The following is a 23,078-nucleotide window of genomic DNA, read 5'->3' as shown; positions in this document are numbered from 1 at the left end:
TCCTGGGTTTAAATCCCAGACGAGCCCTGGTCTGCTGGCATTTTTAGATTAAGGTTATCTATTGGTTTCAGCCTTGCAGAAGGTGGAATTGACTTCCATACGGAGCTGGCTTGAGGACCAGACAACTGGATTCAAAGAGCTTGTCGACAAAATTGTAATTAACTAAATGTACAGATAGCCAAGTGGGAATATAAAGTTGTTGCTGCAATTGTGACCTGACTCCAAATACAACAGGACTGGGTTCTGGACTGGAATGGAATGGAATTCTTCAGTGTTTCTGTTGTTTGGCTTGCATTGACTCATCGATTTTCTTGTTTTTCACTTTGTCGATGCCTTTGAATAATTGTGGATCCTTCTTCAGAGTGTCTTCTTTCACCAGGTCGTTCTGACCTCTGATGATGTTGATCGTAATCAGCTTCAATTCGCTGATAGTTTTGGAAGTGAGCAGATTTCCTTTGCTTGAGTCTACAACATGGAACTCAGTCTGACATGTGGACCCATGGGAGGATTTGAATGCCACTCCTGCGTTGGAGTTGCATCCATCCAATAAGAGAGCGAGTAGAAGTGACAGTTCTGTCAGTCGAACATGAGACTTTTAATGGCAGGGTTGTGAGTTTGAGTGCCATTCTGTTTTTCCCTTTTTTAAGGCTTCTTGAGCAGAGAGTACAGCCAGTGTTTGAAATGAGCAAATCTCGCTTTGATTCAGGACTCTTACCTCTCTGCAGCATCTCGCTATGAAAGATTGAATTTGATCTCATTTCATTCTCAGCTCAGGGTCTGTGCGGCTCATTGGCACTTCTGGCTGTCTCCCGCTTCACAATCCATCAGTACTGAGAAAGCAATGGGGAATATTACTCACATGTTGTGTTCTTTAATTTTTTGGAAAACTTGAATGTTTGTATTTTCTTCCAAAATAAGGACACCGAACCACTGTTAATGTGGGGCTGAAATAGTTCAGTTGGGAGAGCGTTAGACTGAAAATCTAAAGATCCCTGGTTCAATCCCGGGTTTCAGCAATTCCGCTTCCTTATGCGTCCCTTGCCTTGGTTCTGATTTTCCGGTTGCACAATTTACTTTGAAATTATTTACCAAACACCAGTGGATTGAATTTGAGAAACAACACAGAGTCATTTGCAGCATAGAAGGTGGTCGTTTGGCCTATCACGTCCATGCTGGCTCTCCCCGGAGCAATCTAGTCAGTTCCACTCACCAGCTCGATCCCTTTCCTCCTGCAAGTTTCTTTCCTTCAAGTATCCATCCAATTTCCTTTTCAAATCATTGATTGTCTCTGCTTCCAGCACACTCGTGGGCCAAGTCATTACTACCCACAAGATAAAAAAGTTCCACCTCATCAAGGATGGGAAATACTTATATCTTCTATATTTAGCTTATTCTCTATTTCTATGAGAATAAAATGGCAGTCAACATGAAAGGAAACCCAAAAATCTTCGAGCAGCATGTAAATGATAAGTGGGTAGTAAGAGGTTGAGTCGGGCCTATTTGGGAGAAAGAGGATAATATAAGCTTAGAGGTGCAGGGCAATGTTAATCTGCTTAATGAGTACTTTGTATCAGTGATCACTAAGGAAGTTGAATTGGACAAAATATCAGTAGAAGTGAAGAGAGTAGAGGCAATGGAGAGAGTACAAATTGAGAGAGGGAGGTACTAAAAAGGCTGGCTGTGCTTCGGGTAGATAAATCACCTGGTCCGGATGGCTTGCAGCCCAGGTTGCGAAAGGAAATGTGGATGCAGATAACGGAAGGGTTCAGTATAATCTTCCAATCTTCCTTGGATACGGGGGAGGTGCCAGAGGATAAACAGTGGCAAATGCGACGCCCTTATTCAAGAAAGGGTGTGAGGACAGTCCGGGTAACTACAGGCTAGTTAGATTAACAGCAGTGGTGGGTAAGGTTTTAGAAAGAATAATCAGGTTAAAAAATCAACAGTCACTTGGAGAGGTTCGAGTTAATTAAGGAGAGTGAGCATGGATTTATAAATGAAAGTTCATGCTTGACTAATCTAACTGCATTTTTTGATGAACTAACAGAGCAGGTTGATGAAGGGAATGCAGTGGATGTTGTTTATATGGATTTTAAGGAAGCGTTTGACAAGGTACCACATAAAAGGGCGGTTAACAAAATTGAGGTTCGTGGTGTAGGAGGGTCAGTGTCCAATTGGATAGAAAATTGGTTTAAGGACAGAAAACAGCGAGTCTTATGAAATGGTTCTTTGTCAGACTGGAGGATAGTCGACAGAGGTGTTCCCCAAGGGTCAGTGCTAGAATCACTGCTTTTTCTGCTCAAGATAAATGACTTGGATCTTGGAATACAGAGTAGAATCTCAAAATATCCCGATGACAACAAACTTGGAGGAGTGGCAAACAGTGAGGATGATATGAACTGCCTGCAACAGGACAATGATAGGCTAGCAGAATGGGCAGACAGGTGGCAGATGGAATTCAACAGTGATAAATGTGAGGTGATGTATTTTGGCAGAAGGAATAGGGAGAGGCAATATATACTTATTGGCACAGTTCTAAAGTGTGTGTTGGAATAGAGGGACTTGGGGTTCATGTGCATCAATCTTTGAAGGTGGCAAGACATATTGCGAGAGTGGTTCGCAAAGCATATGGGATCTTGGGCTTTATAAATAGAGGCATTGAGTACAAAAGCAGGGAAGTTATGCTAAACCATTATAAAACTCTGATTAGGCCCCAATTGGAGTGTTGCTTCCAGTTTTGCTTACCACACTTATGAAAGAATGTGAGGGTCCTTGAGAGGATGCAGAGGAAATTCACCAGAATGGATCCAGGGATGGAGGATTTTAGTTACAAGGTTAGGTTGGAAAAGCTACGGTTGTTCTGCCTGTATCAAACGAGAGTGAGGGAAGAATTCATAGATGTGTTTTCGGCTATGACAGTTTTAAATAAGTTGGCAAGGAAACATTGTTCCCTTTAACTATTGGTACAAGGACTAGCGGACACAGACTGAAGGTATTGGACAGGAGATACAGGGGGAATGTGCGGAAGAATTTTTTTACACACTGATTGGTGATGATCTGTAACTCGCTGCCCACGAGGGCGGTGGAAATGGAAATAATCGAGGATTACAAAAGGAATTTGAATGGGCACTTGAAGGAAACAATTTTACAGGGCTATGGGGATCGAGCAGACAAGTAATAACTCGTCTCCACTCCTAGTATTTCTAAATCCCACACATTCACTACAATGTGAACAATTCCTTCCTGTTGTGTCTCTCTCAGATTTGTAAACTTCACTGTATTGGAGTGAAGTGACATCTACTGGCAAGAAACAAGAACTGCCGTGATGAGATCAGCCATGATTGTATTGAATGGCAGAGCAGGCTCGAGGGGCTGAATTACCGACTCCTGCTTCTAGTTCTTATGTTCATAGAATCACACAGCACAGAAGGAGGCCATTTGGCCCCATTGTGCCTCTGCTGACTCTCTAACAAAAAGATGCAATTAGTCCAACCCCCTGCCTATTTCCCCATAATCCTGGAGAATTCCACTTTGAAATATTTGTCCAATTCCTTTATGAAAGTTATAATTGAATCTGTTTCCACCACCCTGTCAGACAATTCATTCCAAATCCGAATCAGTTACTGGGTTAAAAGATCTCTCCTCACCTCCCCTTGACATTTTTGGCCAATTATTTTAAATCTATGTCCTCTGGTTACTGACCCCCAGGACATTGGAAACAGTTTCTCCCTCTCTACCGTATGAAAATCCTTCATGATTCTGAACACCTCTATTAAATCTTGCCTTAACCTTCTCTACTCTGAAGAGAACAATCCCAGCTTCACCAGCCTGTCCAGAGAACTGACACCCCTCATCTCTGGGATCATTCTAGTAAATCTCCTCTGAACTGTCTCAGAAGCTTTGATGTCCTTTCTAAAGCCTGGTGCCCAGAACTGGACACATTACTCGAGCTGAGATCGAGCCAGAGACGCCCACATCCCACGAACGAATTAAAAAACGCTCCCTAACCAGTCCCCAATTCTTAAGCATTTATAGACGCTCCCTGCCCAGTCCCCAAATCTTATTCATTTAGAAACGCTCCCTGCCCAGTCTCCAATTCTTATCGATTTACAGACGCTTCCTGACCAGTACCCAATTCTTATCGATTTACAGATGCTCCCTGCCCAGTCCCCAATTCTTATCCATTTACAGACGCTCCCTGATCAGTACCCAACTTTTATTCATTTAGAGACGCTCCCTGCCCAGTCCCTAATTCTTATCCATCTACAGACACTCCCTGACCAGTACCCAAATCTTATTCATTTAGAGACGCTCCCTGCCCAGTCCCCAATTCTTATCCATTTACAGACGCTCCCTGACCAGTATCCAAATGTTATTCATTTGGAGACGCTCCCTGTCCAGTTCCCAATTCTTATCCATTTACAGACGCTCCCTGACCAGTACCCAAATTTTATTCATTTAGAGATGCTCCCTGCCCAGTCTCGAATTCTTCTCCATCTCCAGACGCTCCCTGCCCAGACCCCAATTCTTATCCATTTATAGACGCTCCCTGACCAGTACCCAAATTTTATTCATTTAGAGACGCTCCCTGCCCAGTCCACAATTCTTATCCATTTACAGACGCTCCCTGACCAGTACCCTAATTTTATTCATTTAGAGACGCTCCCTGCCCAGTCTCCAATTCTTATCCATCTCCAAACGCTCCCTGCCCAGACCCCAATTCTTATCCATTTATGGACGCGGTTTCGGGAAGCCTCACCGGGAAAAGCTTCACCGTCGCCATCTGCAGGGATACAGATGGGATTGTTCCATGTTATTGTGGCCCGTAGGCCCTGCTCCAGCTGTGTGAGCCCGCAAAGGGCGCGGTCTTCTCGCACTTTGTGAATATCCCGCTCCAACTCCGAACCCGCAGCTCCAGCGCCTGACAGAGCTGTCTCTACTGCGCCTGCGCGCCCCGCTCCTGTAACAGATTGGGCGGATTCTAGGCCGCTGAGCATTCTGGGTACCACACCTGTCATTAATGCTATTCTTTCAGCTGATAGGTTTTATTACGTACATTTCATGCCCTGGTATCGTCGTGAGTGTTTTCTTTTGTACCTGTCAGTGCCTGGGAGGACAGAGTCAGCTTCACTTTGTAACCATGAGTTTCTGGTGTGAGAAAGTGGTGTTTAACTCAGTATATTTCAGTTTTTGGTCTGTGACTGTGGGTATTATTCAGTACCTGTTTGTTTCTGCTATTGCTCTGTGAGTTTCACCACATATCTTTCAACAACTTGTATGTGAGCATCAGCTTTTGTCTATATCTATCAGTTTCTGAGAAGTGAGAAAGGGTTTGATTCTATCCCTATCAGTTTCAGTTACATGCATGTGTCTTTAATCTGCACCTCCTCTGAGTGTGTCTTCGTCTCTGTACTTGTAGGTGAGTATGTGTTTTGCTTTGTATCTCTCAGTCTTTGAAGTGTGAGCCTGGGTTTGTCCCTAATTTCCTTTTTACCTTGCAGTTGGGATATGAAAGAAAGATTTTTACACGTTACCTGCCAACTGCTGCTAAGTGACTGTGGGTTTCACACTGTAACAGTCAATTTCTTGTCTGGTAATGCGAAGTTTACAGTGCACCTGTCAGTTTCCAGTCTAGGACTGAGTTGGTTTTACTCTGTCCCTAGCATTCGCTGGTATGTTAGTGTGGGGTTTACATTGCACCTGTCAGTTTCTTGTATGTGAGTGTTGATTTCACTCTGAAAAGAATCATAGATCACAGAATAGTTACAGAACAAAAGGAAGCCATTCAGTTCATTGTGCTTGTGCTGCTTCTCTGCAGGAGCAACTCAGCTTATGCCACAGACTCATGTATTCCATGAAAACATGCACTTTTTTCACTTCAGATAATTATCTTTTACCATTTTGAAAGTCATGGTTGAATCAGCCTCCATCACACTCTCAAACAGTGCATATCAGATCTTAACCACTCGCTGTGCAAAATAAGTTTTTCCTCATGTTGCCTTTGGTTCTTTTGCCATTCACCTTAAATCGGTGTCCTCTGGTTACAGAGCCTTGAATAATATTCCCCATTGCTTTCTCAGCACTGATGGATTGTGAAGCAGGAGACAGCCAGAAGTCCCACTGAGCCGCACTGATCCCGAGCTGGTAATGAAATGAGATGAAGTTCAATCGTTCACAGCGAGATGCTGCAGAGAGATAAGAGTCCCGAATCAAAGTGAGACTTTCTCATAATTTTGCTGAATTTCATTTCAAACACTCCTTGTACTCTCTGCTCATGAAGCCTTAAAAAAGGGAAAAACAAAATGGCACTCCAACTCACCACCCTGAAATCAAAAGTTTAATGTTCGACTGACTGAACTGTCACTTCTACTCGGTCTCTTATTGGATGGATGCCACTGTATTCTTCAACGCAGGGGTGGCATTCAAATCCTCCCATGGGTCCACATGTCAGACTGAGTTCCATGTTGTAGACTCAAGCAAAGGAAATCTGCTCAGTTCCAAAACTATCAGTGAGTTGAAGCTCATTACGATCATCATCATCAGAGGTCAGAACTACCTGGTGAAAGAAAACACCCTGAAGAAGGATCCACAATTATTCAAAGGCATCAACAAAGTGAAAAACAAGAAAATCAATGAGCCAATGCAAGCCAAACAACAGAAATGGGAAAGGTTTCCTTTCCATACCAGAACCCAGTTCTGTTGTTTTTTGGAGCCAGGCTTCAGTTAAAGTTACAACTTTATATTCCTATTTGGCTCTCTGTACATTTCATTCATTCCAATTTTGTCGACAAGCTCTTTGAATCCAGCCCTCTGGTCCTCAAGCAGGCTCCATATGGAAATCAATTCCGCCTTCTGTAAGGCTGAAACCAATCGACGACCTTAAACTAAAAACACCAACAAAGAAGGGCTTGTCCAGGATTTGAACCCAGGATCTCTCACACATTAATTAATCACTTACCCTAAGCAAGAATCATACCCCGAGATCAACATGCCACTGATATCAGAACTTCCTTTTTGCTCCTGTGGAATTTCACTGGCAGCCAAAGCCAATCATCCATTTTTTTTCAGATCAAAGCAACATCCTGCAAATTCTGAAATAAAAACAGAAAGTGCTGGAAATGTTCAGAAACTCTGGCAACATCTGTGGAGAGAGAAACAGAGTTAACCTTTCAGGGCGTTTACCTTTTGTTTGAGCCATCCTTTCACACTCCTTCTGTCCACCCAATCTCACTTTCTATTCTATCTCGATTCCACCCACTCACCACCTAAATACATTTGTCATGAATTCCTCATATCTTTTAATAATGACAATTTTATATTTCTGGCCTTTGCTTTGGACTCCACCACAAGTGGTATCATGTCTCCATCAACCCAATCAAACCCATTCACTATTTCCTCACATTGCAATGTTTCTTTCACCCTGACAGACTATGGAGTATCTGCTGCTTGGTTACAGTTCTTGCTTCCTGCCAGTAGATGTCACCTCACTCCAGTACAGTGAAGTTTACAAATCTGAGAGCCACACAAGAAGAAAAATTCTTCACATTATGGTGAACAAGTCCCTCTATTCCTGCACACTCTTTAGAACTTTGCCATTAAGTATATATTGCCTCTCCCTGTTTCTTCTGCCAAAATGCATCACCTCACACTAGTCACTATTAAATTCCATCTGCCACCTGTCTGCCCATTCTGCTAGCCTATCATTGTCTTGTTGCAGGCGGTTCATTTCATCCTCACTGTTTGCCACTTCTCCAAGTTTGGTTTTATCGGCATATTTTGAGATTCTGCTCTATATTCCAAGATCCAAGTCATTTATCTGTAGCAAAAAAAAGCAGTGGTTCCAACAGTGACCCTTGGGGTCGAGTACTGTATTCTGTACAATTTAGGTTTCCTTATTTTATATTTATTTAGAGATACAGCACTGAAACAGGCCCTTCAGCCTACCGAGTCTGTGCTGACCAAAAACCACCCATTTATACTCGCCCTGCAGTAATCCCATATTCCCTACCACCTACCTGCACTGGGAGCAATTTACAACAGCCAATTTACCTATCACCTGCAAGTCTCTGGCTGCGGGAGGAAACCAAAGCTCCCAGCAAAAACCCACATGGTCACAGGGAGAACTTGCAAACTCTGCACAGGCAGTAGCCAGAATCAAACCTCGGTTTTTGGAGCTGTGAGGTTGCGGTGCTAACCACTGTGCCGCCCATGACAATGCCACTACGCCATCACCTCCCCTTATCTAAGGAAGGATAGACTTGTCACAGAGGGAATGCAATGGAGATTCACCAGACTAATCCCCTTATGATGAGAGACTGCAGAAACTGGGCCCAAATTCTCTGGAGTTTCAAAGAATGAGAGGTGATCTCATTGAAACTTCCAAAATTCTTACAGGGTGTGACAGGGTAGATATGGATAGGATGTTTCCTCTGTCTAGTGAGTCTGGAAGAAGGGGACACAGTCTCAGAATAAGGACAGGCCATTTGAGACTGAGATGAGCAGGAATTTCTTTACTCAGAGGGTGGGTAATCTGTGGAATTCTTGATCCCAGAGGGCTGTGGAGGCTCAATTACTGAACATATTCAAGACAGAAATCAATAGATTTCTAAATACTACCGGGATCAAGGGATATGGAGATAGCAGGGAAAAATGGCAAAGAGGGATATGATCAGCCACGATCTGTTTGAATGGCGGAGCAGGCTCGGTGGGCTGAATGGCCTAATGCCCCTATTTCCTATGATCCTATGAATCCCAATAATGTACATCAGACGTTAGACCGAGCTATGCATTACATACCAGTTCAAAAATCCCACAGAGATTAAGACTGAAAGATACAGTATCAATTCCATTACTACAAAGTGAAGGACTTGGAGCTTGCAGACCAGCCCATGTATAAGATTGAAAGTTATGTTTTCATTCACAATCATTTTCACAGAGCTAAATATTGAATACCAATCCACAACTTGCACAGGACTACCAAATAAAACCTACAACTGTAAAATACAGTTAATCCATATTTTAAATTAAACACAAGGCAAATAAATATTGATGCATCAAGAGAGCGGGAAACAGTGAAAGTGGAGTGGACAGGAGTCCAAGCATGCTGGAGTTTGGAACAAAGTGAATAGTGACATCACAGGAAAGCTGCAAGGTGACAGGTTGTGATTAACGGCTGTTCGGGAGTAACTGTAAATAGTTAGTACACCACTGTTAGGGTGGGTGTGTAAATGGCTGGGTTATAGCATTTCAACAACAGGCAGAATAAAAAGAGTATAAATTAAGTATTAATGATAAGGGACAAGTGAATCGTTGGTGAGTTTTTTGGAGTAAGGTTTATCTTAACTAGTGAACTGTATTGATTTTTAGTGGGATTTATCAGTACTAGGAAAGTTTTATTTATAATTCTAAGGTGTTGTAGTACTGTTAAGGTTTTTTTTAGCAGTAGCAAATGGTCAACTAATGGCAGGGGTGTTTCAACCTTGAGAGTGCACCTCCTGTGATATGTGGGAGCTCCAGGATGCTTCCACTATCTTAGAGAACATTTGTGCCAGGAAGTGCTCTCAATTGTGGCAGCTTGAGCTCTGGGTTTTGGAACTTGAGTGGCAGCTGGTGACACTGCAGTGCATTCGTGAGAAGAGAGCTACATGGATAGCACGTTTATAGATGTGGTCACCCCACAGCTTAAGAGTATGCAGGGAGAGAGGGAATGGGTGATCAACAGGCAGTCAAAAAGAATCGAGTAGGTAGTGCAGGACACCCTGACTGCATGACGCTCTCCAACGGGTATTCAGTTCTGAATATGGAGGACAGTGATGCTTCCCTGGGGAGTGCAGCCAGAGCCAAGTCCATGGCACCATGGGTGACTCAGCTGCAAAGGGAGGTACAAGGAAGACTGGAAAAGCCATAGTGATAGGTGATTCAATAGTCAAGGGAACAATCAGGCATTTCTGTAGCCGCAGACATGAATCCAGGAATGGTATGTTGCCTCCCTGGTGCCAGGATCAAGGATGTCATTGAGCAGTTACAGAGCATCCTGAAAGGGGAGGGTGAACAGCCAGCAGTTGCTGTCCACATCGGAACAAACAACATAGGTAGAAATAAGGATGTTGTCCTGCAGTCAGAATTTGGGGAGTGAGGTAAGAAATTTGCAAATGGGACATCAAAAGTAATAATCTCCGGATTACTCCCAGTGCCAAGCGCAAGTGAGTACAGGAACAGAAGAAGACAGATGAATGTGTTGCTGGAAAGATGGTGCAGGAGGAAAGGCTTTAGATTCTTGGGAGCGGTCAGACGGGTTGCACCTGAACAGAGCTGGGACGGAGTTCCTTGCGGGGCATTTTGCTCGAGCTGTTGGGGAGGGTTTAAATTAGTTTGGCAGGGGGATGGGGACTGGAAGGTAGAGTCAGATGGGACAAAATCAGAAATGAAAATGGAAGGCAGAGAATTAATGGATGAGTCTGGAAGACTGAGGAAACAAAGTTTAGAAAATTAAAAAAGTGTTTGGCAGTGCTCAAGTGTATCTATTTCAATGCAAGGAGTATAGCAAATAAAGCAGATGAGCTGAGGACAGATAGACAGGTGGCAGTATGATATCATAGCTCTGAGAGAAACATGGCTTAAGGAGGGACAGGAATGGCAGCTCAACAGTCTTGGTTACAGGGTTTTCAGACGCGATAGGGAGGGAGATAAGAAAGGAGGGAGAGTGGCAATTTTTGTCAAAGCAACAGTACGGCAGCAATAGAAAGGGATTTTAACCACCCAAACATTAACTGAGATAGTTTTAGTGTAAAAGGAATTGAGGGAGCAGAATTCTTGTGATGCATTCAGGAGAAATATTTTAGCGAATATGTAGCAAGTCCAACAAGAGAGGACGCAGTTTTAGGAAATGAAGATGGGCAGGTGGAAGGAGTGGCAGTGGGAGAGCATTTTGGTGGTAGTGATCATAATTCAGTCAGTTTTAACATAATTATGGAAAGGACAAGGATACAACAAGAGTTAGAGTTCTCAATTGGGGCAAGGCCAACTTTACTAAGCTGAGGAGTGATTTAGCGAAAGTGGACTGGAAACAGGTACTTGAAGGTAAATCAGTGTCAGAGCAATGGGAAGAATTCAAGGGGAGATTCCAGGGGTTCAGAGTCAACATGTTCCCTCAAAGAAAAAGGGTGGGAAGGCCAAATCAAGAGCCCCATGGATGTCAAGGAGCTTATGGGTATGATATGGCAGTAAAGGAAAAATTATGCCCGACACAGAGAACTCAATACTACAGAAAGCTGAGAGGTCTATAGAATGTGGAGGGGGGAAATCAACATTGAAATTAGGAAAACTAAGAGAGGCATGAAAGAATATTGGCAATCAAAATCAAGGTAAACACAAAGATGTTTTATCAATACATTAAGAGTAAAAGGATAACTAAGGAAAGAGGAGGGCACACAAAAGACCATAAAGGTAACCTATATGTAGGGCAGAAGATGTTGGCATTGTTCTTAATAAATACTTTGCATCTGTCTGCACAAAAGAGGGGGACGATGCAGATATTGTAGATAAGGAAGAGGGGTGTGAAGTATTGGATATGATCAACAGAGGGAGAGAGGACATACTAATGGAATTAGCTTATTTGTAAGTTGATAAATCACTAGGGATGGATGAAATGTACCCCAGGCTGTAAAAAGAAGCAAGAGAGGAAATAGCGGAAGGTCTGACCATCGTTTTCCAGACCTCACTGGATACAGGTGTTGTGCTGGAGGATTGGAGGACTGCTAACATTGTACCTCTGTTTAAAAAGGGAGTGAGGGCTAGACCGAATAATTACAGGCCAGTCGGTCTAACCTCAATAGTGGGAAAATTATTGGAATCTATTCAGAGAGACAGGATAAAATGTCACTTAGAAAGGCACAGATTAATCAAGGATAGTCAGCATGGATTTGTTAAGGGAAGATCTTGTCTGAACAACTTGATCGAAATTTTGAAGAATTAACAAGGAAAATAGATGAGGGTAGTGCAGTTTATGATGTGGTCTACATGGATGTAAATGTAGGGGGCATGATCAAGAAGTTTGCAAATGACACAACGATTGGCCATGTGGTAAATAGCAAGGAGGATAACTGTAGGCTGCAGGAAGATCTTGATGGCCTGGTCAGATGGGCAGAAAAATGGCAAATTGAATTCAATCCAGAGAAGTGTGAGGTGATGCATTTGGGGAGGTCAAACAAGGCAAAGGAATACACGATTAATAGAAAAATGCTGAGAGGTGTAGAGGAAGTGAGGGACCTTGGAGTAAATGTCCACAGATCCTTGAAGGTAGCAGGACAGATCGATAAGGTGGTAAAAAAGCTTATGGAATCCTTTTTTTTCGACGAGGTATAGAATATAAGAGCAGGGAGGTTGTACTGTAACTGTATAAATCATTAGTCAGGCCACAACTTGAGTACTGTGTGCAGTTCTGATCACCTCATTACAGAAAGGATGTAATTGCCCTGGAGAGGGTACAGAGGAGATTTACGAGGATGTTGCCGGGACTGGAAAAATGCAGCTATGGGGAAAGATTGGATAGGATGGAGCTGTTCTCCTTGGAACAGAGGAGGCTGAGGGGTGATCAGACTGAAATGTACAACATTTTGCGGGGCCTGTATAGAGTTGAAGTGAAGGGCCTGTTCACCTTAGCAGAGAGGTCAGTGACTAGGGGAATAGATTTAAAGTTATTTAAAGATTACAGAGGAGATGAGGAAAAGTTTTTTTTCAGCCAGAGGGTGGAGGGGGTCTGGAACTCACTGCCTGATAGGGGAGTTGAGACAGAAATCCTCAACTCATTCAAAATGAGTCTGGATATACACCTCAAATGACGTAATCTGCAGGGTTATGCACCAAATGCTGAAAGGTGGGATTAGAATGGGTGGACAGTTTTCATCTGGCACAGACACAATGGGCCAATTGGCCTCTTCCTGTGCCATAAACTTACTTTGATTCTATAAATTACCCAGCTGCTGCAGTGGAATTTGAACTCATGTCTCTGGTCCATTAGTGGAGACTTTTGGATTACTCGTCCTGTAAAGTAACCACAAAATCACCATACCCCTGGATGAGAGTTTTTACAGGTTTGTAATTTTATTTTCAGATACGGCACTGAAACAGGCCCTTCAACCCACCGAGTCTGTGCCAACCAACAACCACCCATATACACTAATCCTACATCAATCCCATATTCCCTCCCACATCTTCACACGAGGGGCAATTTACCTAACAACCTGCAATTCTTGGGCTGTAAGAGGAAACTGGAGCACACAGCAGAAATCCACGCGGTCACAGGGAGAACTTGCAAACTCTGCAGAACTGAACCCAGGTCAGTGGAGCTTTGAATCTGCAATGCTAACCACTGCGCCACTGTGCCGCCATAATGTGGAGTTCAGTCTACACAAATGGAATTGATAATCTATTTCACTCTGATCATGTATGAGATGTTTTTGGCTGGAAAATAATGCGTATCATAGACAACTGTATTTTTCATTTCCGCAGTCTGGGTGAGTTCTGTCCAGGCATCTAATTTACATCACAATTTACACTTCATATCAGCATTGCTCAATCTGATACTGTATGTGATTTTTGGACTGGCAATGATTAGATCAATCTACACTAATGGAATTGATACTGTATGAGTTTTTGGAATAGTATGTAATGTTTAGATCAATCTACACTAATGGAATTAATACTGTATTACAGTTTGATATTGTATGAGGTTTTAGAATGGTATATAATGTTTAGATCAATCTACACTAATGGAATTAATACTGTATTTCAGTTTGATATTGTATGAGTTTTTAGAATGGTATATAATGATTAGATCAATCTACACTAATCGAATTGATTATGTATCTTTCAATTTCACAGCGTGGGTGAGTTCTGAACTGGTATCTAATTTGTGTCTCAGCTTACAATATCTTTCAGCACCTTTGAAACTTTCACTGTAATGAATGTTGAACTTGTATGTAACTTGTATCTCAGGGTACACTATGGGGATGTTTAAACATCCTTTATAATGAATGGGTATGAGCTTTGGGTATGATATTTAATTTAAATCTCAGGGTACATCATTAGCTTAGATTCTGTGCCATTCAATCAATACCGTGTGCCAATTCAATCTGATATTTAATTGCTCGCTGAGTCTGCATTATATTTAGATTGACACATTGTATTTCAATCTGCTGGTGGGTGTGAGTTTGACCTGGGATTGATGCATCTGACTGTCAGTGGGACTGAATTGGGGCGAAATGGAAATAACTTCTTTTTCTCCTGCTTTGTTTGATTGAAAATGTGTCTCTGGAACTTGGAATCAATGTGGGCCTGACTACTTCTGCAGTCTGAGACTAGGGAACTGATGAACTGTCTATCCCTCTGTACTCTTAGTGATAATGTACCTACTGTGTGTGAGAGGAGTTGGCTGCACTGTTCCTTGTGCCTTGAGTGCAGCAACCATCACATTCATCACGATACCTTCAAGTATTTGCCTCTATGAAGAAAAAATATATCTTATAACTCAAGAACAGGTGAGGGGCAAAATATCAAAGAGGTGAATTTAATTTCTCAATTAATAATCATTAAGAACACCCACTAATGAAAACCAGTGTCATTATCAGCCTCCACTGAAGTACTGAAGCTCCCAGCTCCTGCATCACAAGTGTTCTGGGCAGATCCATACAGACAAAACACTGCATTGGGATCATCCCAACTGCTCTATGCTCCACACATATTTCCAGCCATCCTGCTTCATATGCACAAATTTTAAAAAATGAAGCCCGATATGTATATCCCTCAATTCATTTCTCCCCATACACTTGTTCATTTGTTCCACCTCCCCTTAAGTGCATCAATACTATTCACCCCAAACTCTCCCTGTGATAGCAAATTCCAGATTCTATCCATTCACTGCATAAATACATTTTTCATGACTTCCTCATTGGTTTTATGAATGTTGATTTTATATTTTTGGCTCTTATTTCAGAAATCACCACAAGTGGAAACATGTCTCTGGGTATTCTGTAAAAGCCCTTCACTATTTCCTCACTTTTTTTCATTTGTTCCTGGGACATAGGCATCGCTGGCTATGCCAGCATTTATTGCCCATTACAAATTGCCCTTGACAAAGTGGTGGTGAGCTGCCTTCTTGAGCCGCTGCAGTCCTTGAGATGCAGGAATACCAACAGTGCTGTTTGGAAGGGAGTTCCAGGAATTTTACCCAACGACAATGAAGGAATGGCGATACAGTTCCAAGTCAGGATGGTGTGTGGCTTGGAGAGGGACTTGCTGGTGGTAGTGCTCCCTTGCATCTGCTGCCCTTGTCCTTCTCGGTAGTAGAGGTTCAGAGTTTGGAAGGTACTGTTGAAAGAGCCTTAGTGTGTTGCTGTAGTGCATCATGTAGATTGTACACACTGCTGCCACTGTGCATTAGTGGTGAATGGAGTGAATGTTGAAGCTGCTGGATGGGGGCAATCAAACAGGCTACTTGAGTGTTGTTGGAGCTGCACTCATCCAGGCAAGTGGAGAGTATTCCATCAAACTCCTGACTGGTGCCTCGTAAATGGTGGAAAGATGTAAAGATGTGGGGAGACAGGAGGTAAGTTGCTCACTGCAGAATGCCTAGCCTCTGACCTGCTTTTGTAGCAAATGCATTTATGTGGCTGGTCCAGTTCAGTTTATGGTCAATGGTAACTCCCCCAATGTTGATGGTGGGGGTTTCAGTGATGGTAATGCCATTGAACATCAAGGGGAAATGATTAGATTCTCTCTTGTTTGAGATGGTCATTGCCTGCCATTTATGTGACGCAAATGTTATTAACCACTTATCAGCGCAAGCCTGGATGTTGTCCAGGTCTTGCTACATCTGGACACGGGCTGCTTCAGTATTTGAGGAGTCATGAATGGTGCTGAACATTGTGCAATCATCAGTGAACATCCCCACTTTCGGCCTTGTGATCCCACTTCTGATAAGTTGTCTTTTGACTTAACTAGAGGCATTTGGGAGCAGCGATGAAGAGCAAACAGAGAGCACGAAAGAATATTGACAAGCAAAATCAAAATGGATCCAAAGATGTTTCATCAATACATTGGAGTAAGAGGCAACTGAGGAAAGAGTAGGGCCCATCAGGGTGGAAGATGTGGGTATGTTTGTTAATGAATACTTTACTGTCTTCACAAATGAGGGGGTGATGCATATATTGTAATTAAGGAGAAGGAGTGTGAAGTATTGGACATGATAAACTGAGGGAGAGAAGAAGTATAAATGGGATTAACATCCGTGAAAGTGGATAAATCATCAGGGCCGGATGAAATGTACCCCAGGAGGTTAACAGAAGCCAGGAAGGAAATAGTGGAAGGTCTGACCATCAGTTTCCAATCCCTCACTGGATACAGGTGTGATGCCAGAAGATGGGAGGTCTCGTAACGTTGCAATAAAAGCAAAATTCTGCAGATGCTGGAAATCTGAAATAAAAACTATTAGCGCTGGAAATACACAGCAGGTCTGGCAGCATCTGTGGAGAGAGAAGCAAAGTTAATGTTTCTGTTCTGATGAAAGGTCACTGACCTGAAATGTTAACTTTGTTTCTCTCTCCACAGATGCTGCCAGACCTGCTGTGTATGTCCAGCACTTTTTGTTTTTATTGCTAACATTGCACCATTGTTGAAAAAGGAAGCGAGGGAACAATTAAAGGCCAGTCAGACTAACCTCAATAGTGGGCGAATTATTGGAATTAATTCTGAGAGACAGGATAAACTGTCACTTAGAAAGGCACAGATTAATCAGTATCATCAGCATGGATTTGTTCAGGGAAGCTCCTGTCTGACGAACTTGATTGAATTTTTTGAAGAAGTAACAATGAGGATTGTGAGGATAGTGCAGTTGATGTGGTCTACATGGATTTTAGCAAGGCTTTTGACAAGGTCCCACATGGCAAACTGGTTAAAAAAACATAAAAGCGCATGTGATCCAGGGGAATGTAGCAAGCTGGATACAAAATTGGTTCAGTGGCAGGAAACAAGAAGGAATTGGTTACAGGTGTTTTTGCAACTGGAGGACTGTTTCCAGTGGTGTTCCACAGGGCTCAGAACTAGGTCCCCTGCTTTTTGTGGTATATATTAATGATATGGACATAAATGTAGAGGGCACAATCAAGATGTTTGCAGATGACACAGAAATTGTCCGTGTTGTTGATAGGGAGGAGGATAGCTGTACACTGCAGGAAGATATCAATAGACTGGTCAGGTGGGCAGAAAAGTGGTAAATGGAATTCAAATTGGACAAGTGTGAGGTGATGCATTTGGGAGGTCAAAAAAGGCAAAGGAATACACAATTAATGGGAGAACACTGAACGGTGCAGAGGAAGTGAGGGACGTTGGAGTGAATGTCCACAGATCCCTGAAGTAGCAGTACAGGTCAATAAGGTGGTTCAGCAGGTATATGGAATCCTTTCCTTTATTAACTGAGGTATAAAGTATAAGGATGACCTGGTATCCATGTCAATAAGTCACTGACAGCTAACATGCAGGTGCAGCAAGCAATTAGAAAGGCTAATAGTATGTTAGCCTTTATCACAAGAGGATTTGAGTACAGGATTAGTGAATTCTTGCTTCAATTGTATAGAACCTTGGTTAGACCGTACTTGGAGTATTGTGTGCAGTTTTGGTCTCCTTACCTCAGGAAGGATATTATTGCCATGGAGGGAGTTCAACGAAGGTTCATCAGACTTTTTCCTGGGATGGTGGGACTGTTCTATGAAGAGAGATTGGGGAACTGGATTCTCTAGAGTTTCGAAGAATGAGAGGTGATTTCATTGAAACCTACAAAATACTTAAAGGACAGTCAGGGTAGATGCAGCTAAGATTTTCCCCTGGTTGGGGAGTCGAGAACCAGGGGACGCATTTTCAAAATAAGGGGGAAGCCACTTAGGACAGAGATGAGGAGAAATGTTGTTCCTCAGAGGGTTGTAACTCTTTGGAATTCTGTACCCCAGAGGGCTGTGGAAGCTCAGTCATTGACTATGTTTAAAGCAGACATTGACAGATTTCTAAATACAAATGACATAAGGGAATATGACGAAAGTGTGGGGAAAAGGACATTGAAGTGGATGATCAGCCATGATCATATTGAATGGCGGGGCAGACTCGATGGGCTGAATGGCCGACTCCTGTTCCTATGTTCCGAACCCCACATGATCAGCGAGGCACAGCCTCAGACCGACTTGTCGGGTGCTGTAAACAGATATCACTGCTTCTGATCTTCACCAGAACAGAGAGTGAGATGTAACATTGATCATCAAACAGACTGTGAGAGAATGCAACAGAATAAAACACATGGAGAGACACTGTGGAATAACAAATAGATTAGATTGGAATGTTGAATTCTGATTGGAATGGATAAAACACCAGAAACAACAGATTAAATTGGGATAAACGCAAAATACTGCGGATGCTGGAAATCTGAAACAAAAACAAGAAATGCTGGATTCACTCAGCAGGTCTGGCAGCATCTGTGGAAAGAGAACCAGAGTTAACTTTTCGGGTCAGTGACCCTTCTTCGGAACTGACAAATATTAGAAAAGTCACAGATTATAAACAAGTGAGGTGGGGGTTGGGCAAGAGATAACAAAGGAGAAGGTGCAGATTGGACCAGGCCACATAGCTGACCAAAAGGTCACAGAGCAAAGGCAAACAATATGTTAATGGTGTTTTGAAAGACAAAGCATTAGTACAGATTAGGTGTGAATATACTGAATATAGAACATCAGCAAGTGCAAACCTGAAGAAAAACAACCTGAAAAAAACAGTGGGTAAGCAAACTGAACAAACTAAGATGAAATGAAATAAATGCCAAAAAAGATTGTAAAAAATGTAAAAAATAATGTAAAAAAAAAGGAAGAAAAAATAACTAAAAATGAAAGTAAAATGGGGGGCTGTCATGCTCTGAAATTATTGAACTCAATGTTCAGTCCGGCAGGCTGTAGTGTGCCTAATCGGTAGATGAGATGCTGTTCCTCGAGCTTGCGTTGATGTTCACTGGAACACTGCAGCAATCCCAGGACAGAGATGTGAGCATGAGAGCAGGGGGGAGTGTTGAAATGGCAAGCAACCGGAAGCTCAGGGTCCTGCTTGCGGACTGAGCGGAGATGTTCCGCAAAGCGGTCACCCAGTCTGCGCTTGGTCTCCCCAATGTAGAGGAGACCACACTGTGAGCAGCGAATACAGTATACTACATTGAAAGAAGTACAAGTAAATCGCTGCTTCACCTGAAAGGAGTGTTTGGGGCCTGGGATAGTGAGGAGAGAGGAGGTAAATGGGCAGGCATTACACCTCCTGCGATTGCAAGGGAAGGTGCCCTGGGACGGGGACGAGGTGGTGGGGGTAATGGAGGAGTGGACCAGGGTGTCGCGGAGGGAACGATCCCTTCGGAATGCTGACAGGGGAAGGGAGGGGAAGATGCGACTGGTAGTGGCATCACGCTGGAGGTGGCGAAAATGGCGGAGGATGATCCTTTGTATATGGAGGCTGGTGGGATGAAAAGTGAGGACAAGGGGAACCCTGTCACGGTTCTGGGAGGGAGGGGAAGGGGTGAGGGTAGAGGTGCGGGGAATGGGTCGGACACGGTTGAGGGCCCTGTCAACCACAGTGGGGGGAAATCCTCGGTTGAGGAAAAAGGAGGTCATATCAGAAGCACCGTCATGGAAGGTAGCATCATCAGAGCAGATGCGTCGGAGACAGAGAAACTGGGAGAATGGAATGGAGTCCTTACAGGAGGTAGGGTGTGAAGAAGTGTAGTCGAGGTAGCTGTGGGAGTCAGTGGGCTTATAATGGATATTGGTAGACAACCTATCCCCAGAGATGGAGACAGAGAAGTCGAGGAAGGGAAGGGAAGTGTCAGAGATGGACCATGTAAAGGTGAGAGAAGGGTGGAAATTGGAAGCAAAGTTGATAAAGTTTTCGAGTTCGGGGCGGGAGCAGGAAACGGCACAGATACAGTCATCAATGTACCGGAAAAAGAGTTGGGGGAGGGGGCCTGAGTAGGACTGGAACAAAGAATGCTCGACATATCCCACAAAAAGACAGGCATAACTAGGACCCATGCGGGTACCCATAGCGACACCTTTTACTAGAAGAAAGTGCGTGGAGTTGAAGGAGAAGTTGTTCAATGTGAGAACAAGTTCAGCCAGGCGGAGGAGGGTGGTGGTGGATGGGGACTGGTTGGGCCTCTGTTCCAGGAAGAAGCGGAGAGCCCTCAAACCATCCTGGTGGGGGATGGAGGTGGAGAGCGATTGGACGTCCATAGTGAAGAGGAGGCGGTTGGGACCAGGAAACTGGAAATTGTCAAAATGACGTAGGGCATCAGAAGAGTCACGGATGTAGGTGGGAAGAGACTGCACCAACGGAGAAAAGATAGAGTCTAGATAGGAACAAATAAGTTCAGTTGGGCAGGAGCAGGCTGACACAATGGGTCTGCCGGGACAGTCCCGTTGGGATTAAATTGGGATTCTCATCACTATATTGATCTGAGACAGAAAAGCGAAACTGATGGAAAGAAGGGAAGAAGGAAGAAAAGAAAGAATGGAACTGTTCAATTTTTTTCAGTTTTTTCACTCGCCCATCAAAGCTGGATTAAAAAAAGTTGCAAATAACAGAGAATTTCACCAAAAAGGGAGATTAAACGCTGCAGAAAGCTTGGATCGAAGGATGTCCCAACAGATCACCTGTTTCACTGTCTCCTCACTGGGGGATTTCAATCAGTCAGCAATATTATTCGCTACCTTTTTTTTGTTAATGAACCCAGAACTGTCACTTGGTGTTAATATCTGTGTTCCGACTCCTGAATAATAAAATTGTGAGTTTCTCGATATTTTCTGGACACATTTCCTGCTGAAAGAACTAAGAACTCTTTTCTAATTTACACAATACTATATACACACTCATCAAGCCTCCTCAGCGAGCATCCTTGGTGCTGCTCTCTCTTCTCCCAAACCTCATCACATGTGACTGTTACATCATCACTCTGACAGTGGGAGGGGTTGATCCCACTGTCTTCAGCATTAACCCTTTACATCCTTATACTGCACTGTGTGTCCAAAAAAATCAGTGGAGGGAACTTGATTTATCGAAACACCAACAGCTGCCAGTTGAAAATCAACTCAACCCATCAGAGAGAGAGAGAGAGAGAGAGACTGTCAGAGAACTTCCTGCATCCAGTCCTGACCCTGTCACACTCAGCAGATGCCCACCCAGACTCCACTCTCATCAACACTGAACATTTTTACTGAGACACTTCAAATACTGTTTATAAAAGGCAGGAAAGGTCAAAGTTCACACAGTTGCATTGAACAGAACAAAGTTTAATATATTCTGAACTTTTCTCGGTAACCACGAGACATAGGTTTTCTTATTTGGTTACTTTGATTTTTCTTGTTCCTGACTGACAAATATTCCAAACCTCAGATAAACCCAGTTGTGGGCGGCACAGTGGCGCAGTGGTTCGCACCGCAGCTTCACAGCTTCAGGGACCCGGGTTCGATTCTGGGTACTGCCTGTGTGGAGTTTGCAAGTTCTCCCTGTGTTTGCGTGGGTTTTCTCCGGGTGCTCCGGTTTCCTCCCACAAGCCAAAAGACTTGCAGGTTTGTAGGTAAATTGGCCATTATAAATTGCCACTAGTATAGGTAGGTGGTCGGGAAATATAGGGACAGGTGGGGATGTTTGGTGGGAATGTCGGATTAGTCTAAATGGGTGGTTGATGTTCGGCACAGACTCGGTGGGCCGAAGGGCCTGTTTCAGTGCTGCATCTAAAATCTAATCTCCCACTTGCGTCATGTCCCAGTCTCGGTTAAAAGCAACACATTATGACACAAACAAACTGCAACACAGAACACGGTCCTTCAGTGAGATTAATGTCAAGCTGTTTTCCAGGTTGAATGGAACGGTGAACAAATTTCTATCAAAGAAGTTACCTTTGAAATATCAGGACTGAATTTCTGGACAAGGAGGAACAGCCATTCCAAACTCACATCCTTCACAAAGGTTGTTTTCTCCTGTGACTGAAATTCATCATGTAACTTGAATTATGAGTTCAAGCTCACAAGACACAGATGTGAACTTCTAAAGCATGTTGTTAATAATGACATAAGGCTCTGCTGGGAGTTGAACCCAGGATCTCCTATTTAATAGGCAGGTGTTTTAGCCAACTAAGCTCCAGACCCAAATAACAAATGTTTCTACAGTTGAAATCAGAAGAGGGCACTATATTCTCATTCCATTTCTCCACTGGTCACAACATATTTTAAACATTTCCCACTTACTGAGACAGTCAATCATATACTCTATTTTGCTCTGTACTGAGAATGAATGTTTTGGAAGAAAATACATACATTCAATTGTTTCTGAAAGGTTACAGAACACAACATATGAGTAATATTCCCCATTGCTTTCTCAGCACTGATGGATTGTGAAGCGGGAGACAACCAGAAGTCCCACTGAGCCACACTGACCCTGAGCTGAGAAAAAATTTGTGAAAGTTCAATCTCTCACAGCGAGATGCTGCAGAGAGAGGAGTCCCGAACCAAAGTGAGACTTTCTCATACTGTTGTTGAATTTCATGTCACACACTCCTTGTACTCTCTGCTAATGAAGCCCCCAAAAAAGGGAAAAACAGAATGGCACTCAAACTCACAACCCTGAGATTAAAAGTCTCATGTTCGACTGACTGAACTGTCACTTCTACTCAGTCTCTTATTGGATGGATGCAATTGTATGCTCCAATGCAGGGGCAGCTTTCAAATCCTCCCATGGATCCACATGTCAGTCTGAGTTACATGTTGTAGACTCAAGCAAAGGAAATCTGCTCAGTTCCAAAACTATCCGTGAGTTGAAGCTGATTACGATCAACATCATCAGAGGTCAGAACTACCTGGTGAAAGAAAACACCCTGAAGAAGGATCCACGATTCTTCAAACGCATCAAAAAAGTGAAAAACCAATAAATCCATGAGTTAATCCAAACCAAACAACAGAAACACAGAAGAATTCCATTCCATACCAGATACTAGTAGTGTTGTTCCT

The 23,078-nt window shown here is 43.2% G+C and overlaps 1 non-coding gene across 1 annotated transcript; it reads left to right on the top strand.

Annotated features, from left to right (window-relative positions):
• Window positions 1-943: 943 nt before the first annotated feature.
• On the top strand, window positions 944-1,016 carry trnaf-gaa (transfer RNA phenylalanine (anticodon GAA)). The gene has a single exon. It is a non-coding gene; the product is annotated as a tRNA-Phe (tRNA).
• Window positions 1,017-23,078: the final 22,062 nt, after the last annotated feature.

The sequence above is a fragment of the Heterodontus francisci genome, unplaced genomic scaffold (genome assembly GCF_036365525.1).
Source record: "Heterodontus francisci isolate sHetFra1 unplaced genomic scaffold, sHetFra1.hap1 HAP1_SCAFFOLD_618, whole genome shotgun sequence".
Classification (NCBI taxonomy): Eukaryota; Metazoa; Chordata; class Chondrichthyes; order Heterodontiformes; family Heterodontidae; genus Heterodontus; species Heterodontus francisci.
This window is presented reverse-complemented; position numbering and strand designations above follow the sequence as displayed.